This window comes from Mobula birostris, chromosome 2 (genome assembly GCF_030028105.1).
Source record: "Mobula birostris isolate sMobBir1 chromosome 2, sMobBir1.hap1, whole genome shotgun sequence".
In the NCBI taxonomy this organism is placed as follows: Eukaryota; Metazoa; Chordata; class Chondrichthyes; order Myliobatiformes; family Myliobatidae; genus Mobula; species Mobula birostris.
Window position 1 is genome coordinate 62,587,472 of NC_092371.1, and position 19,453 is coordinate 62,606,924.

Here is a 19,453-nt window from a genome sequence, read left to right on the forward strand (position 1 = left end):
TAGCAACCAGATCGAGCTCAGCAGCTGTCATTAAGCAGAAGTTAAAACCCCTTCCTGTCACAACTTTCCTTGTGGAAATAACTCTCCACATACATATATATTTTTTAAAGCACTTACCTTCAAATAGTAGGAGAAGCGGAGGGCAGGGACCGGGAAGGCACGGCGCGCAGCAGTCCAATTAAATCGAGCTGATCACGCGGAATAAAGAGAATGGTTACGGCACCTCAGCGATTCCCCTATACAACTGAGCGGGAGCAACGAGAGAGGAACCAGTGGTGCGCAGGGCCTGACGTCAGTCTTCTGTTGCAACCTAACCTCTGCTTAATTGCTGCCAAACAATTCCTTTCCGATTGACTTGCAATGCGTTCGTACAGCGCGCGAGTGTGTGAGTGCACCAATTCGGGACTTCGTTTCATTCCTGTCATCCGGCCTACGAAACTCTCTGAAGTTACTGGCTACCCTCCGTTTCATTCAGGATTCCCCCTCCCCCCGCCCACAAAACAGCCCACTTGAAAAAAATAAAACAATTGACTTGCTTTCAGAAGAATTAAGTCGTTTAACTTTGCTGCTATCAGTAATATAAAATTGGGAAGATCCAACTGCAGCATGACAACCTTTTGCAAGAAAAGTGACTGACTGACCTGATGTTAATCAGAGGTAGGGCTAAAACCGAATTCACCTGCTGCACTCAAAAATACTTCCGCGAGTGCGTTCTGGCCTAATCCCTTCACACATTGAGTTATTCTGGCAGCTTGTTTCCAGCTTCTGGAGCTGTATATTTTCACAATTTATACACTTAAAATTGCACTAAACGCTGAGCGCATAATCTCAGTTAATTGTTTAGTTATTTTTACTTTATTTATTAACAAATAGTGAAAAAATTAGCTTCTTTTAAGTCTTCAAATATCAGAATTCAGGTTGATTATCACTGACATGTGGTGAAATTTGTTGTCCTGCAGCAGCAGTACAGAGCAAGACATAAAAATTACTGTAAGTTGCAAAATTAAATAAACAGAGCAAAAGGATGAAAAACGAGATGGTGTTCATAGTTTAAAAATGCGAACACGAGGAAATCTGCAGATGCTGAAATTTCAAGCAACACACATCAAAGTTGCTGGTGAATGCAGCAGGCCAGGCAGCATCTCTGGGAAGAAGTACAGTCGACGTTTCGGGCCGAGACCCTTCGTCAGGACTAACTGAAAGAAGAGCTAGTAAGAGATTTGAAAGTGGGAGGGGAAGGGGGAGATCCGAAATGATAGGAGGAAGACACGGGGGGAGGGATAGAGCCAAGAGCTGGACAGTTGATTGGCAAAAGGGATATGATAGGATCATGGGACAGGAGGCCCAGGGAGAAAGAAAAGCGGGAGGGGGCAAGCCCAGAGGATGGGCAAGGGGTATAGTGAGGGGGACAGAGGGAGAAAAAGGAGAGAGAGAAAAAGAATGTGTGTATATAAATAAATAAATAATGGGGTACGAGGGGGAGGTAGGGCATCAGCGGAAGTTAGAGAAGTCAATGTTCTTGCCATCAGGTTGGAGGCTACCCAGACTGAATATAAGGTGTTGTTCCTCCAACCTGAGTGTGGCTTCATCTTTACAGTAGAGGAGACCGTGGATAGACATACAAGAATGGGAATGGGACGTGGAATTAAAATGTGTGGCCACTGGGAGACCCTGCTTTCTCTGGCAGACAGAGCGTAGATGTTCAGCGAAACAATCTCTCAGTCTGCATCGGATCTTGCCAATATATAGAAGGCTGCATCGGAAGCACCGGACGCAGTATATCACCCCAGCCGACTCACAGTTGAAGTGTCGCCTCACCTGGAAGGACTGTTTGGGGCCCTGAATGGTGGTAAGGGAGGAAGTGTAAGGGCATGTGTAGCACTTGTTCCACTTACAAGGATAAGTGCCAGGAGGGAGATCGGCGGGGAGGGATGGGGGGGGATGAATGGACAAGGGAGTCACATAGGGAGCGATCCCTGCAGAATGCGGGGGGGGGGGGAGAGAAAGATGTGCTTAGTGGTGGGATCCCGTTGGAGGTGGCGGAAGTTACAGAGAATTATATGTTGGACCCGGAGGCTGGTGGGGTGGCAGGTGAGGACCAGGGGAACCCTATTCCTAGTGGGGTGGCGGGAGGATGGAGTAAGAGCAGATGTGCGTGAAAAGGGGGAGATGCGTTTGAGAGCAGAGTTGATGGTGGAGGAAGGGAAGCCCCTTTCTTTAAAAAAGGAGGACATCTCCTTTGTCCTGAGAGCAGATGCGACAGAGACGGAGGAATTGCGAGAAGAGGATGGCATTTTTGCAAGAGACAGGGTGAGAAGTGGAATAGTCCAGATAGCTGTGAGAGTCAGTAGGCTTATAGTAGGCTTATGTTCATAGTTTCAAGGACAGATGCAAAAATCGAGATTCAAGTATCCCACCTAACTTATCCCACTGAGGACAGATTCATTGTCACAATCTTGATCCTCCAGGTTCATATCCTATTTTAATTTAGCAGAGATAGTGGCTCCTGCTGCTATCAGGAACATAAAACATTCCAGTGCTGGAAATCATGGTTCTGCAGGTCATGGGGCTTTCTGTTCCATTTTCTCTCAGCTTGTTCTGTTTCATTGGCATGAAGCATCTGAGCTATTTGCCCAACCATCTTCATGATGAAGGAGTCTAGCCATTCTCCTGCTCAAAATTTCTCTTTATTTGCTTTTTGGGGTTCATCACTTACTCTATTTCATCCATTGTTCCTAATACTAGATTTTCTCACAGGGAGAGAAAAGAACACACCACAACTAACAGATTGAACCAATTCATCATTCTAAAGACCTCTGCTGAGGTTGCCTCTTTGTCTTCCTTCATCTAAAGTCATTTTCCTTGTAGCTGTAATCTGATGTTCAAGGTACCTCCATTCTAAATCCCTTTTGTATTTCCAGTGCTTTTTCAGGCTGTCTTTGTCTTTCTTTATCTAAAATGCTTTCCCTTGCATCTGTAATCTTACACTTCTGGCAACACATTCTAAACCCTTTTGGCACTTTCAGTGTTCTTTTAAATGTCCTTTTATGATATGAAGATGTTTGTCCTCAGAAACCCACAGTGAATAGCAGCACATGTGTATTGTACTGTTCTTCTGAATGTAGCCTGGGGAAAAGTACACACTCAGGACAACAAATACTTTTTCGGGTTTTAATTCATTTATCTGTTTTAGATGTTTTAGTGCTGGAAGAGGGTCTCAAAACAAAACGAACGAATTTACAACCAGTTCCTGCCGTTACAATCTCAGTTTAACTTTAGATCCACACCCTTGTGTATCAACGAATTGCATATGCAGTATAAAAATACATAAAGGAAACGGCACAAAACTAATACGGTAGTGGCAATTCTGAAGGAACAGAATACAAATAACATTAGAATCCCACCAACCCTGTACCTTATGCGTAGCAACGAAAATGTAAGTGAATACATCTCATCTAAGACGTCTACTCCCTTTTAGTACTCACGTGCTTAACTTCCAAACAGAGACTAAACATTCAGGTTACACTGTTACATGCACAATCAGTCATGATACAACAAAGTTAGACAAAAGGTACACTTTGGCACAACTTTTACAACATATTGCCTGTTAGTCAGATTAGATTATGAGGACACTCAGTCCTCGCTTATTGTCATTTAGAAATGCATGCATTAAAAAATGATACAACGCTCCTCCAGAATTATATCATAAGAAAACACAGGACAAACCAAGACTAAAACTGACAAAACTACAAAATTATAACATACAGTTACAACAGTGCAAAGCAATACCAATTAACATAACGTTGACACTTTGATTTCTATACTGCAAGAAATACATGCCAATGTGTAATTAAAATTTTGAATTGCTTCTGTGACCTCTGAATATATCTTTGTCCAAAGATAGGTGCCAGTCAGATTTGACAAAATCTATCAACAAAAACTTTTAAAAGATGAATAAGGAGGAAAAGCTTATAGAAACAGAACCAGTTCAAAATGTAAAAGTAGACTGTAAGAGTTTCATGGATACTAAAATAAATTAGCAAACTGAGAATGCTTCTCTGAAAAGTCTCTCTGAAGATTTAGTACTGGAAAATAAGGAGTAAGTAAGAATTCTTTAAACCAGCCTCATATCCAATAGCTCATGGGAGCTAGATGAGAGACGCCTAGGTAATGATCTCATGCAAGACTCCTAGAAGGTTAATTTACAGGTTGAGTCTGTGGCAAAGAAGACAAGTGCAATGTTGGCATTCACTTCAAGGGAAACAGAATATAAAAACAAGGAAATAATGCCAAGGCTTTATGTCAGGCCGCTTTTGGAGTATTGTCAACAGTTTTGGGCCGCATATCTCAAAAAAGATGTGTTGTCATTGGAGAGAGTCCAGAGGAGGTTCATGAGGATGATTCTGGGAATGAAGAGGTTAACATATGAGGAGCGTTTGGCGGCCCTGGACCTGTACTCACTGGAATTTAGAAACATGCAGGGGGAATCCCTTTAAAACCTACCGAATGTTGAAAGGACTAGATAAGGTGGATGTGGAAAGGATTTTTCCTATGGTGGTGATGTGCATAGAGGGCACAGCCTCAAATCTGAGGGCTGACCCTTTAGAACAGAGGTAAGGAGGATTGTTTTTAGCCAGGGAGTACTGTATCTATAGAATGCCCTGCCACTGACTGCAGTGGAGGCCAAGTCTGTGGGTATACTTAAAGCGAAAATTGATAGTTTCCTGATTGGTCAGGGCATCTAAGATTATGGTGAAAAAGTAAGTGTACAGGATTGAATAGAGTCTGGGATCAGCCATGATGAAATGGCAGATCAGACTCGATGGGCTTAATGTCCTAATTCTGCTCCTGTGACTTATAGTCTTATGTCTGAGACGTTAAATATAGAGGATAACCCAGCACCAACAAAATCAGGAATTGCAAAGGAAGGAAGAACTACGGACAGCCCGGAGCATCTGTGGATGTGAACTTTCCTCCATTGAGGATATTCATAGCAGCAGGTGTGGAAAGAAGGCCCGGAAGATCATCGGGGACACCAGGCACCCCAAACATAAACTGTTTCAGCTGCTTCCGTCTGGCAAACAGTACCACAGCATTAAAGCCAGGACCAACAGGCTACGGGACAGCTTCTTTCTGCAAGCCATTAAACTTTTAAATTTGCATGTCTGTACATTGCGATGGAGTTATAACACAGAAATTTTTACTCCCTCAAGTTGTGAGATGGATGTAAGATTTAAGTAAATTCTAATTCTAATGAGTGAGTAGAGGTGGAGATGGATATGGACAAGTTTTTGATGCTTATGCAATTTAAAGTTTAAAAATCCAATCAATTGATTGCCATAATGTTGCATATATCAACCTAGAAGCTTACTAATAACATTAAAGTCTATATCCACTTACCTTTTCCAAAACCAATTTAAGAGGTAGGACTAGGTGTAAAATTACACAGCCAAATTCTGAACAATTAACTTCAACTCTATTTTGTCACAATTGGTCACATCATTCAGATAGGCTTATTACACTTCAGAAATTACCATAGTTCCATGGAAATTATATTTGAAACTCCATGTAAATATACCTTGTAAATATTTACGTAGCTGGTTTCATTTTACAGCATTTGAACTGTTCTCGCTCCTGCAAAACAATCAGAGTTCACCACCTTTATGTACATTTTCCTGCAGATATCTGAACTGTGCCAAAAATAATAAAGTGACACATAAGCATATTGCAGGGTTGTTTTTCCTCATTTAAAATCATTCCTTCAAAGCATGTTTTGTTTTCTTATTTATATAATACATATTTATTCTGAGTATTTTTACATCATTGAGAATGGACCTATTACTAATGAGATGAAACCGTGGAGGGGCGGCACAGTAGCTTAGTGGTTAGTAAAACAAGTTACAGTACAGGTGACCCAGGTTCAATTCCCGCTGCTGCCTGTTTTTTCTCCCCATGACCATGGGTTTCCTCTGGGTGCTCGGCTTTCCTCCCACAGTCCAAAGACATGCTGGTTGATGGGTTAATAGGTCATTGTAAATTGTCCTGCGATTAGGCTAGGAATAAATCAGGGATTGTTGGGCAGTGTGGCTGGAAGGGCCAGAAGAGCCTGTTCCAAATTGTACCTCAATAAATAAATAAATAAACAGACATATTTAAGTACAATTTTATCTGCAATATTGTTATGTTATTTTTAATTCCTCTTTTGAGATCCTAGACATCAAACCTGAGTTTAACAAAAGTGTCTAGAAATTTGAATTTATAAAGAGCAAATAAACCAAAAGTGTCAGATCCCTGATTCATACTTAACTTCTAACATTTAATGCCACACTTAAAACTAGCTAATATGTAGAAACTGGCAGCCTTAATTGAATTGAATTGACTTACATCCTTCACATACGTCAGGAGTGAAAATCTTTACATTATGTCTCCGTCTAAATGTGCCATGTGCAATCATAGTAATTTACAATAATTTATAATAAATAGAACAGTCAATGTAACATAGAAGTACATTCAAATCAGTGTGAGTTCATCAGTCTGATGGCCTGTTGGTCCTGACTTTTATGCTGCAGTACCATTTCCCAGATGGTAGCAGCTGGAAAAGTTTGTGGTTGGCGTGACTCGGGTCTCCAATGATCCTTCGGGCCCTTTTTACATACCTGCCTTTGTAATTGTCCTGAATAGTGGGAAGTTACCATTTACAGATGCACTGGGCTGTCCGCAGCACTCTCTGCAGAATCCTGCGATTAATGGAGGTACCGTTCCCAGACCAGGGTTACAGTTCGCATGGTATGGAGCTGACAGTTTAATCTTTACATTCAACATTGTTTCAAATAACATGTACTCCTGAGCCATTCAACACTTCAACCAAAATTTTCTGTAAACAGAAATTTGTATGACAGCTTTGTTCTAGTGCAATAAAATGCATGTCATTTGACCTAAGGGAATTGTTAAACAAAATGCTGAGAAACTTAATGTCTGTTATACAACGTGACTAATAAATAACCTTTAAGTTTAGCCGTACTCTTGCACAATGTGGAGTAATGCAGTGAAATAGATAACAGATTACTGAGAGCCAACATGATTCCAAAAGTGTCCAAAGTTTTACATTTCACAAGATTATACTGCTGATGTCACTTGATTTATTGCATGTTCCCAAAGAGATTATGATACCATATTTCACTTAAGAAAAATAACATGTTATAGTCTATCTTGGATATTTTATTCCCAAGATTCAGTGAAATGTATGAATAATTATTTACATACAGTATTTATCAAATATCCTTAGAATCATATTTTAAATGCAAATGCTCAGTGCAAAATATGGTGGAGAAGTAAAGATCAGGGTGATCTTTTAATGATTTGATTTTAAATGACGTCATTCTTTTTCTACATTGTTTACAATTGAAGTATAAATGAACAATTTAGAATGACACTATTGAAGGTCAGATCACGTTCACAGATTTTATTAAAGGAAAATGTCAATCAGCAGCAATGACAGATTATCAACCAAGATTTTTTTTCTCTACCATTCAATCTTCCAAATAATACTATAAACTATAAAGACAATCTGGAACACAGAACTCTTTCATACATACATATCTCCAAACATTACTTCAGTTTAATTCCCCATGGAAGCACTTATCTCTAACCAAATACTGTAACATAAAACTTAGAAGAGCTATGTTCCATATTGTCTTTGTCACTTGAAGACTAATTTATGGAAATGCATTTTAACATAAAGTGCAAATGAAGTGTAAAAATCTTGCTGCATGCTATTTACTAAAGTTTCATTTCTGCCTTTAAACCATTTAGTATTGAGAAACAAGGAGCTAAGTATTATGTTTTGTAACTCCAAAGCATAAAAGTATTTGAAAAAAAAGCAAGGGGAGACCAGGAGAAATAGTATACTCTGGTTTTACTTGAAGCGAGACACACATACATGATGTGGCAATGTGATAACATGTGTCATTCATGTACTTTTACATTTAACCCAAGTGCATATATCTTCTATCCTGGGCAGTGGGTATTGATCTACTTTCAGTACTAGATTGATGGCAAATTAAAATCACCACAGATACTGACAGACCCATTCATCTTGACTACTGGGACCACTGGCAATGCCCATGGGTTCCATTCAAACTTGGAAAGAATTCCTTCAGCCTCCATGTAATCCAGTTGACTAGATAATTTATTATGGATGGTATAAGGAACCAGGCAGGCTTTGCAAAACTTGGGTGTGCCCCCTTCATTTAACACAATGTTATCCTTGATATGTTTAAGTTTTCCAGTGATATCCTTGAACACTGCCATGGCATCAGCCAGAACCTTTTTTAATTCAGTTAACTCTGTTGCAGAGCATATAGCGTGCAAATTGCAACTCCAATCTAGTTGCAGTTGTTACAGCCACTCACATCCCACAATGCTGCCCTTTGTGTTTTTATTGCATTCAAACCCAATGTGGCTTTGTTGGTTGTTGTATTTCTTTGTTATGAATGTCATTCCCACAGGAGTTATCATTTCTCCAGTATAAGTTCTTAGTTGTATATCTGCAGGCTTCGGTTCAGTATTCCTTAATTGCCATTCAAACCCATTTTGTGGAATGACCGAACCATCAGAGCCAGTGTCCAATTCCATTGTAATGAATTTGCTGTTCATTTCTGGTGTGAGCTATAATGTTTGTCTCTTGTTAGTTCTCACTCTCCAATCTCTCCAATCCTGTGTCATTCTCATATTTTTTATCAACAGTATGTAGATTAGTGCTTTTTTGAAACTGCAACTTGGCTTGTTATCTTTTTCTCTTCCCGTGCAGTGCTTTTATTTTTGTCTGCCCAACATGCTCTTTCTATGTGTCCTACTTTGTTGCATTTTTCTGCAAGTTTCACCTTTCAGCCCGTATTGGTCTGGTGTATGTGAGCCTCTGCCACAATGGTAACAAGCCATACTGTTTGGCCAGGCTGGTTTCTGTTTGAACATTGTAATTTTGATCATTCTCACATTCATTCCTGACTGCAACTTAAATATGTCGCTGTCTGTTGCTTCCATTGATACAGCTATTTCAACTGTTCTCATTTAGTAGTTTTTGAATGCTTTCTTGTAAGATTCCACAAACAAAATGATCTTTCAGTGAATCATTAAGCCTATCACTGAACTGACAACACTCATATAATCTCTTCAATTCAGCTGAAATGGACTCTCCTTCCTTTTGATTCTGCTTATGAAACCTGAATTGTTCAACAATGTTTTCAGTTCTAAATGATTTTGCGTTACTTTCATGATATCAGCAAAGCTCATTTTAGACGATAAGACGTAGGAGCAGAATTAGCCCATCTGGCCCATCCAGTCTGATCCTTTTCTGATCATGGCTGATCCTTTTTTTTCTCCTCCTCAATCCCAGTTCATGGCCTTCTCCCTGTAACCTTTGACGCCATGTCCAATCAAGAACCTATCAATCTCTGCCTTAAATACACACAATGACCTGGTATCCACAACTGCATGTGGCAACAAGTTCCACAAATTCACCACCCTTTGGCTAAGAAATTTCTCCACATCTCTAATTTGAAAAGGCGCCCCTCTATCCTGAGGCTGTGCCCTCTTGTCCTAGACTCTCCCACCATGGGAAATTGACATTTCTTTAGCCAAAGGGTGGTGAATTTGTGGAATTTGTTGCTACATGCAGCTGTGGAGGCCAGATTCTGCTCCTATGTCTAATGATCTTATGGAAACATCCTTTCCACATCTATTCTATCTAGGCCTTTCAACATTCGAAAAGGTTTCAATGAGATTCCCCTCATCCTTCTGAATTCCAGCAAGTACAGACCCAGAGCCATCAAACGTTCCCTGTATGATAACCCTTTCTCCTTGGAATCATCCTTGTGAACCTCCTTTGGACCCTCTCCAATGCCAGCACATCTTCTCTAAACTGTTCACAATACTCAAGGTGAGGACTCACCAGTGCCTTATAAAGCCTTAGCACCACATCCTTGCTCTTGTATTCTAGACCTCTTGAAATGAATGCTAACATGGCACTTCCCTTCCTCACCAACACAAAATAATCTGCAGGTGCTGGAGTCAAAGCAACACTCACAACACGCTGGAGGAACTCAGCAGGTTGGGCAGCATCCGTGGAAAAGATCGATTGACGTTTCGGGCCGGAACTCTTTGTCAGGACTGAGGACTGAATACCAAAACATTGACCGATCTTTTCCACGGATGCTGCCCGATCTGCTCACTCCCTTCCTCACCACCAACTCAACCTGCAAGTTAACCTTCAGGGTGTTCTGTATAAGGACTCCTAAGTCCCTCTGCATCTCAGATTCCTGGATTTTCTCCCCATTGAGAAAATAGTCCGCACATTTTTTTCTGTACAAAGTGCATGACCATGCATTTTCCAACATTGTATTTCATTTGCTACTTTCTTGCCTATTCACCTAACCTAAGTCCGTTTGCATCCTACCTGTTTCCTCAACACTATCTGTCCCTCCACCAATCTTCACACCATCTGCAAACTTAGCAACAAAGCCATCTATTCCATCGCCTAAATCATTTATATACAGCATAAAAAGAAGTGGTCCCAACCCCTGCAAACACCACTAGTCACCAGCAGCCAACCAGAAAAGAATCCTTTTATTCCCACTTGCTGCCTCCTACCAATCAGCCAATCCTCTAACCATGTTAGTAACTTTCCTGTAATACCATGAGCTCTTAACTTGGTAAGCAGGCTCATGTGTGGCACCTTGTCAAAGGCCTTCTGAAAGTCCAAATATACAACATCCACTGCATCCCCTTTATTTATCCTACTTGTAATCTCCTCAGACAGACCACGGATACTGCTGGAGAAGATCATGAAGTTAAAAGTTGCTTATTGTGGACACTTTATGCAGAGAGATAACATCTTGTCCGATTTGCTATATGGAAAAGTGGAGGGAAAGATAGGAAGAGGAAAGCAAAGAACAACGTGGCTGGATAACATCAAGGATTGGAGCAAGCTGGACAAGACTAGGGATGTTGTGGACAAGTGTCAGGACAGAGCGGCAAGGAGGGAAATCATCCAACTGGAAATTCCAGATGTGACCTAATGACGACGAATCTCCTCAAAGGATCCCAAGAGGTTTGTCAGGCAGGACTTTCCCTGCAGGAAACCATGCTGACTTTGTCCTATCTTGTCCTGTGTCACCAAGTACTCCATAACCTCATCCTTAACAATTGATTTCAACATTTTCCCAACCACTGAGGTCAGACTAACTGGTTAATAATTTCCTTTCTGCTGCCTTCCTCCTTTCTTAAAGAGTGGAGTTACATTTGCAATTTTCCAGACCTCTGGCACCAAGCCAGAGTCCTATGATTTTTGAAAGATCATTCCTAATACCACCACAATCTCTAATGCTACCTCTTTCAGAACCCTAGGGTGAAGTTCATCTGGTCCGGGTGACTTCTGTACCTTTAGGTCTTTCAGCTTTTTGAGCACCTTCTCTCTTGTAATAGTAGCTGCACCGACTTCTCTTCCTTCATACACTACAACATCAGGCAAACTGCTAGTGTCTTCCACAGTGAAGATGATGCAAAATACTCATTTAGTTCATCAGCCATCTCCTTGTCCCCTGTTATTATTTCTCCTGCCTCAATTTCTAGCAGTCCTATATCCACTCTTGTTTCTCTTTTATTTTTAATATATTTGAGAAAACTTTTACTTTCCACTTTGATATTATTTGGTAGCTTGCTTTCATATTTCATTTTTTTCCCTTCTAATGATTTTTTTAGTTGCTCTCTGTAGGTTTTTAAAAACTTCCCAAACCTCTATCTTCCCACTAACTTTTGTTTTGTTGCATGCCCTTTCTGTTGCTTTTACAATAGCTTTGATTTCCCTTGTCAGCCATGATTGTACTATTTTATTATTTGAGTATTTCTTCATTTTTGGAATACATATGTCCTGCACCTTCCTTATTTTTCCTAGAAACACATGCCATTGCTGGTCTGTTGACATACCCGATAGCAGTTCCTTCCAATTTACTTTGGCCAACTCCTCTCTCATACCGCTGTAATTTCCCTTACTCCACTGAAATACTGCTACACCAGACTTTACTTTCTCCCTATCAAATTTCAAGTTGAACTCAATCATAATGTGATCACTAGTTGCTAAGGGTTCTTTTACCTTATGCTCCCTAATCACCTCCGGTTCATAAAACCCAATCCAGTATAACTGATTCCTTAGTAGGCTCAATGACAAACTGCTTGTTTGGTTGGAGCAGTTAAACTTCTGAGCAAACTGTATGCCTTTAAACTCAATTCACTCAGCAAACCTGGTGCTCTTTTCTCATTGACTATTCTATTTGTTTCAAAATACCACTCAATTCACTCAGTATACATGAGCTGTATATCGTTCCGATGTAGCCAGCCATTTCTGCTTTTTTTGTTTGTTTATTATTATTATCACCCAGTACTCATTGTTTATAAACCTGTAAATTCTGTCCATTTTCTGCATTTTGTTTTGACTCAATCATCTCTGTCTCCTTTATTGAAGGGACACGTGCTGCACTGTTTTTTTTTACTCCACCATTTTTCTTTTCCCCTTGTGAAGGAACAAATGTGTTGTGCTTTTTTAGAAATTTGAATATCTTTCTGCATTTTTTTTAAAACTCAAAATGTGCCCCACTGCACTTCAACAGGTAGGTTGTCATCTCGGATTCATTTAAAACTTATTCATCACCACCGTTATGTTTTACATCTCCAAAAGATACAGGTAATTGGAAGAAAAACAAGGGGAGACTAGGAGAATTTGTATGCTTTGTTTTTTACTTTAAGCGAGACACGCCCGTATATGACATGGTGGCGTGAGGACGTATGCCATTGACGTAGTTTTACATATAACCCGCAATGCATTCTGTAAACAACAAAGGATGCTTAATCAAACAATATATTTACAATATTACACAAATATTACCAAAATATTAAATACACAACACCAAACACCAAAGGTTAGCAACACCAGTTTCTGCATTACAATTTTGTTTCAGTTGCTAGATTTTTGCATTTTAAGTGAATTGAGGGCGATGAAGTTCATGCAGGAGAGTGGCACTGAGATAAAAGATCAGTTATGATCCCAACAAAAGACAGAGCAAGTACAAGGGACAAAATAACCTCTCCTGTTTCTTACATCCCTTAGTCTCGAGGAATAATAGTCTTTAAATGTTGTCATCACTCATGTACAGTTTACTTTTTAAGAGCCTTACTGAGATTCAATTAGCCCTAGTTTACTGATGGCTGGCTAAAGACCATGACTGTATTATGTGGAAGGTTGTCCACTGTTAGCAAAAAAAGAATCACTTACTTTCTGCCTATTTTATTGAGGATTTAGAAACCACCTACCTAATGTCTTGCCTTGTCCATTCTGGACTATAAACATGCAGGACCAATGTGTGGTTAAGTGCCTTGCTCAACGACACAACACAGTACACACTACCTCAGCTGAAGCTCGAACCCAGGACCTTCAGATCACTAGTCCAACACCTTAACCACTTAGCCACATGCCAGCAATGGATGCAATATTGACCTTTTAGTTCCTTATTTGATCTTCAATCAAATGACTCATGAAAGAGCAATAAAATACACGTTGGCACTTTTCATCTTTGTTAAGAAAGAATGGTGATTAGTGGAAATGGAAAGAAACATAAAAATTAACACATATAAGATTATGTTGTTTGTCAAACTAAAATCTCCAAATTTGTTTTTAATTGTTCTATTTAGCACTAAATAACCAGCAACAAAAATAATTTGGGGTTTTATGGTTGACTATCGTCTATAGAATTACAGAGAAGTTGAAATATGAAAAATCTCCCAATCCAGTATAGGTGTATAAGATGATGAGAGGCATTGATCGTGTGGATAGTCAGAGGCTTTTCCCGAGGGCTGAAATGGCTAGCACGAGAGGGCACAGTTTTAAGGTGCCTGGAAGTAGGTACAGAGGAAATGTCAGGGGTAGGTTTTTTATGCAGAGAGTGGTGAGTGCATGGAATGGGCTGCCAGTGACGGTGGTGGAGGCAGATATGATAGGGTCTTTTAAGAGATTCCAGGACAGGTATATGGAGCTCAGAAAAATAGAGGGCTATGGATAACCCTAAGTAATTTCTCAGGTAAGGACATGTTCAGCGCAGCTTTGTGGGCCGAAGGGCCTGTATCGTGCTGTAGGTTTTCTATGTTTCTGTTCTACAATGTCTGGTGAAGGATACAGTCAACCCAACTGAAATCCTCATAAGCACTATATAGATGGATTATTATTAAGTACTTAATTTGGGGAAAAAATGCAAGTTAAGTGTTAAAAATATCAAGACTTGATAAATCTTTACCTTCCAAAGCACTCCCTGTCTTCTGCTACATATAATTAATTTTTGATGTATTTGCATACCTGGAACCTGGCACAAACTGTGGCAAATCAATGTCCACCCCAATGTAGTGTGTGAAGCAGTACACTGCATCAAGATAAAACAAACAAGAAATGTTTACAACAGCAACAGAAGTTCATATGAGGATATGTGTATCTATTTCCTTAAAATTACATATTTTTTATTTTTACAATACAGCAAAAAAGCTTTCCCTGACATCCTGAATTTAAGAAAAACCCAAGTATGGAATCACTTAAAATTTCTCAAGAAAACATAAGTTCAGAATTGTCATACAATGTAAAATACCACAAGTTGTTATCAGCCCTTATGGCAGAATAGTAGGGAACAGAAAAAGCAGAAAGCAAATCTCACATCTTGACCAAAATGAACATCAATTTTCTTCAGAGAAATTAGGAAACTTACAGGGAAGACTCTGAATGATATAAAGGAATTTAAAAGATAGCTATTTACACTTACATGTATGATACACATACATTTATATAAGCTCCAGTTCATATTGTAATTAATCCTTGTTTATTTTCACTGAGCACACTGTATTTAATTACTTTCATCATGGGCAGAACATAATTCTGATCACAGCTATAATGAATACATCATTTAATAAATTAACAAAAAACAACCATATTTATGATTTTGTAACTAATTTTTCAACAAATAATAACATTTATTCATCTATGTTGTTAAGGTAATTAAGACAAATATTGCAAAATGAGGTTTAAGGCTTTTAAAAGTAAATATTAAACAAAATTATTGAAGCAAAGTAATTTATTTGTAATTCTTTAACCCGAGTGGGGATCCTTTCTGAAGGAGTTAAGCAACATTTAATAAAGATCTATTACATATCTGCTCTAAGAGAACGAAACAAGGATAATTTGGCGCAATAAGACAGATGCTTGCAGAGTATTTCTAACCTTCCAGTAAAAATATAAATACAAGATTTGAATGTGAATCCTATAAGTTTATGCATAGAAACTACTATATGGTTCACAAATACTGCTGTCAGCATCACCAAAAACCACTCATGGCATCATGATGCGATATTTCTCTATCCCCTACTCGAACAGAGGCATTAATATTAACGAATAAATAAGCAAACACATGCAAAAATAACATTAAAGTGAATGTTGTGTGAACTCATGAGGTGATGGTCTTCTGCTATCATTAATATTTAACTGTAGCTAGCAAAAACGTCAACAAATCTGGAATCTTTTTTCCCTACAACTTAAGTAACGTTTCATAACTTTTACAAGTAAAAAGGACTGCAGATGTTGAGCACCACATTATATTCTGACTAAAAGAAGGTTTGCAATCAAGGACTTCTGAAAGTCAATAGAAAAGTTCAGACAATAAGGAAAAGCATACAATATCGACAAATCTAAATGTATGGCTGTGGGGACTAAAGGTTCGAAAGTGAAATTCTCACCAGTCATCTAGAGTATTTCAACATGACAAAATAGTTCCAATCAACCCAAATGTAAACTCAGAAATAGTTAGAAAAGTTACAATCTGATTTTTTAATGTAAGACTTTGTTTAACTATCAATTATAAAATACATCACATTTTTAGTTTTTTCCCCGAAACTACATTTCAATAAATCCAAATAGTGTTGCAACCAAGTATAATTAAAATGCATTATTTAACTGTACAGTAATACTTCAATAAATTTTATATAAAAGATAATTACATGTAAAATGTGAACTGTCACAGTAAAATCAGTAAAATCACAAAATCTGTTCAATGGGTTTCATAAATGGGAATAAACTAATGTCACAAATTTGAGATTGATTGAGCAGTATCTTTAACTTCCCATTGATTGTCAAAATGACACGTACAATTTGTTTCATTCAACATTTTGCCATGCAAAAAAAAAGATAAATTAATAAACACAACGTTAAGTACAGTGGATTTCAGTTAATTGGTCCAGTGGTTAATTGGGGCAGCTGGTTATTTGAGCCAAATCTTAAAAGAACAAAAACTAATCAAGAAAATAGCTAGGATTCCTTTCCTTCATTTTGGACACTATGCTGCCTAATTGGGCAGGAGCCTGGTGCCAGATAGCTTCTAACTAGCATCAGTCGTGTGAACTTGTGTGACCAATGAGACACTGCACCGTGCTTAGAGAGAACAGTTTGAATAGCGTCAGTTGTGTGTGTGTTTTTGTTCTAAAGCAGTGAGTTTTGTCACTGATAGTTGGCAGGAAATAAGCAGTAGGACAATTTAGAATTGTTTTGCTCATTGCGGTTTCAGGCACTGAGGCTTGGAGATGCCAGAAATGCGCAAGAGTGAAAATGAAATGATTTCCTTACTTCAGCATTAGGATCTGTGGATCAATAATCATCTTGAATGTTACAACAAAAATTAAGATTTGAAGGATGCAATTGCTGAAAGCATTGTTTGAAGTCAGTCCATTATCTGCAATAGGTGTCTGTGCTAATTTTGTTAATTTACATTCAATCAAAAGAACCATGACAACAAAGCAACACACATCAAAGTTGCTGGTGAACGCAGCAGGCCAGGCAGCATCTCTAGGAAGAGGTACAGTCGACGTTTCAGGCTGAGACCCTTCATCAGGACTAACTGAAAGAAGAGTTAGTTAGAGATTTGAAAGTGGGAGGGGGAGGGGGAGATCCAAAATGATAGGAGAAGACAGGAGGAGGAGGGATGGAGCCAAGAGCTGGATAGGTGATTGGCAAAGGGGATATGAGAGGATCATGGGACAGGAGGCCCGGGGAGAAAGACGGGGGAGGGGGAACCCAGAGGATGGGCAAGGGGTATAGTCAGAGGGACAGAGGGAGAAAAAGGAGAGTGAGAGAAAGAATGTGTGTATAAAAATAAATAACGGGTGGGGTACGAGGGGGAGGTGGGGCATTAGCGGAAGTTAGAGAAGTCAATGTTCATGCCATCAGGTTGGAGGCTACCCAGACGGAATATAAGGTGTTGTTCCTCCAACCTGAGTGTGGCTTCATCTTGATGGTAGAGGAGGCCATGGATAGACATGTCAGAATGGGAATGGGATGTGGAATTAAAATGTGTGGCCACTGGGAGATCCTGCTTTCTCTGGCGGACAGAGCATAGGTGTTCAGCAAAGCAGTCTCCCAGTCTGCATCGGGTCTCGCCAATATATAGAAGGACACATCGGGAGCACCGGACGCAGTATATCACCCCAGCCGACTCACAGGTGAAGTATTGCCTCACCTGGAAGGACTGTCTGGGGCCCTGAATGGTGGTAAGGGAGGAAGTGTAAGGGCATGTGTAGCACTTGTTTCACTTACAAGGATAAGTGCCAGGAGGGAGATCAGTGGGGAGGGATGGGGGGGGGACGAATGGACAAGGGAGTAATCCCTGCAGAAAGTGGGGGGGGGGGGGAGGGAAAGATGTGCTTAGTGGTTAGATCCCGTTGGAGGTAGCGGAAGTTACGGAGAATAATATGTTGGACCCAGAGGCTGGTGGGGTGGTAGGTGAGGACCAGGGGAACCCTATTCCTAGTGGGGTGGCGGGAGGATGGAGTGAGAGCAGATGTACGTGAAATGGGGGAAATGCGTTTGAGAGCAGAGTTGATGGTGGAGGAAGGGAAGCCCCTTTCTTTTAAAAAGGAAGACATCTCCCTCGTCTTGGAATGAAAAGCCTCATCCTGAGAGCAGAGGCGGCGGAAACGGAGGAATTGCGAGAAGGGGATGGCATTTTTGCAAGAGACAGGGTGAGACGAGGAATAGTCCAGATAGCTGTGAGAGTCAGTAGGCTTATAGTAGACATCAGTGGATAAGCTGGCTCCAGAGACAGAGACAGAAAGATCTAGAAAAGGGAGGGAGGTGTCGGAAATGGACCAGGTAAACTTGAGGGCAGGGTGAAAGTTGGAGGCAAAGTTAATAAAGTCAACGAGCTCAGCATGCATGTAGGAAGCAGCGCCAATGCAGTCGTCGATGTAGCGAAGGAAAAGTGGGGAACAGATACCAGAATAGGTACGGAACATAGATTGTTCCACAAAGCCAACAAAAAGGCAGGCATAGCTAGGACCCATACGGGTGCCCATAGCTACACCTTTAGTTTGGAGGAAGTGGGAGGAGCCAGAGGAGAAATTATTAAGAGTAAGGACTAATTCTGCTAGATGGAGCAGAGTGGTGGTAGAGGGCAACTGATTAGGTCTGGAATCCAAAAAGAAGCGGAGAGCTTTGAGACCTTCCTTTGATAAGCTGTCTCCAGAGATAGAGACTGAAAGATATAGAAAAGAGAGGGAGGTGTCGGAAATGGACCAGGTAAACTTGAGGGCAGGGTGAAAGTTGGAGGCAAAGTTAATAAAGTCAACGAGCTCAGCACTAAGCACATCTTTCCCTCCCCCTCTCTCTCTGCTTTCCGCAGGGATCGCTCCCTACGCGACTCCCTTGTCCATTCGTACCCCCCATCCCTCTCCACTGATCTCCCTCCTGGCACTTACCCTTGTAAGCGGAACAAGTGCTACACGTGCCCTTACACTTCCTCCCTTACCACCATTCAGGGCCCCAGACAGTCCTTCCAGGTGAGGTGGCACTTCACCTGTGAGTCGGCTGGGGTGATATACTGCGTCCGGTGCTCCCGATGTGGCCTTCTATATATTGGCAAGACCCGACGCAGACTGGGAGACCGCTTTGCTGAACACCTACGCTCTGTCCACCAGAGAAAGCAGGATCTCCCAGTGGCCACACATTTTAATTCCACATCCCATTCCCATTCTGACATGTCTATCCACGGCCTCCTCTACTGTGAAGATGAAGCCACACTCAGGTTGGAGGAACAACACCTTATATTCCATCTGGGTAGCCTCCAACCTGATGGCATGAACATCGGCTTCTCTAACTTCCGCTAAGGCCCCACCTCCCCCTCGTACCCCATCTGTTACTCATTTTTATGCACACATTCTTTCTCTCACTCTCCTTTTTCTCCCTCTGTCCCTCTGAATATACCTCTTGCCCATCCTCTGGGTCCCCCCCACCTTGTCTTTCTTCCCAGACCTCCTGTCCCATGATCCTCTCGTATCCCCTTTTGCCTATCACCTGTCCAGCTCTTGGCTCTATCCCTCCCCC

General features: G+C 40.5%; 1 protein-coding gene across 2 annotated transcripts in view; it reads right to left on the bottom strand.

Moving 5' to 3' along the window:
- The window catches only part of LOC140187037 (rho GTPase-activating protein 18-like), a 135,446-nt gene extending 135,151 nt beyond the window's left edge, over positions 1 to 295 (bottom strand). For both annotated transcript variants that reach the window (XM_072241924.1, XM_072241916.1), the window contains exon 1: positions 118 to 295. The gene's annotated coding sequence lies outside the window, so the exon portion shown is untranslated. The remainder of the gene's footprint in view (positions 1 to 117) is intronic.
- Between the last annotated feature and the right edge of the window lie 19,158 nt (positions 296 to 19,453).